We start from the raw sequence: 1,079 nt of genomic DNA on the forward strand, positions 1-1,079 counted from the left end.
CCTCTCTCCGTCTCCTCTCTCTCTCTCTCTCCCCCCTACGTCTCACTCTCTCTATCTCTCATTCTCTCTCTCTCTCGCTCTCTCTCTCTCTTTCTCTCCTCTCTCTCTCTCTCTCTCCCCCTTCCCTCTCCCTCTCTCAGCCTCGCTCTCCTTCTGCAGAAGAGCTACCACAGTAGTCCATTAGCCTGTGTGACTCCCTCCATATTTCATATGTCCTTCAGCTCACAGCCAAACATGTCTCACATGCGTGCCGCATTTAAATACCACCGCCCGCTCTGAGATATCCCCGCCGCCTGGAAACCCTGCCCGCCATGCGCGGCTTCTAATGGATTCCAGATGAGAGGCGTCCGGCTGAATCCAGCGCAGACGTGACGAACACGCGGCCGAAGCCTCCTCCGAGGACTCAATCCGATTTGTCTGCGATTCGAAGAGGATTCAATGAATAGGATTTGATTATTTCTGTCCACCTGCATTTTCCCATGACTGCTCAAAGTAGCACGTCCAGTTCACCGTCTATCCTGCTGGGCATTAAAGGAACGTCATTCCAAGTGTCAGAATAGTGGAATAAAAATCCCAGAGAGAGAGATAGAGAGGGAGAGAGACAGAGGGAGAGAGGGAGAGAGCGATAGAGAGGGAGAGAGAGATAGAGAGGGAGAGAGAGGGAGAGGGACAGCGAGAGAAAGAGAAAGAGAGAGAAAAATGTATAATAACCAATATGCATATATATTTTGCATTTAACGTTTTATACTTTGACCTTTTTATTGTTCACCTGCTGTGGCATTGCAAATGTATATTTCTCATGCCAATAAAGATTTTTTTAATTGTATTTAATCGAGAGAGAGAGAGAGAGAGAGAGAGAGAGAGAGAGAGAGAGAGAGAGAGAGAGAGAGAGCGAGAGCGAGAGAGAGAGAGAGAGAGGAGACAGAATGGGAGACAAGAGAGAGAGAGAGAGACATAAATAGGGAGATAGAGAATGAGAGAACCTCCATGCTTATGTTTCCCTTTTGTCTCTTCTGTCATTTCCCTCAGTTGTGTTCATCCCCCATTTCCTTTATCTGGCAGACGTCCATCTCAAGGCA

Source organism: Gadus macrocephalus, chromosome 3, assembly GCF_031168955.1.
Source record: "Gadus macrocephalus chromosome 3, ASM3116895v1".
NCBI classification, from domain to species: domain Eukaryota; kingdom Metazoa; phylum Chordata; class Actinopteri; order Gadiformes; family Gadidae; genus Gadus; species Gadus macrocephalus.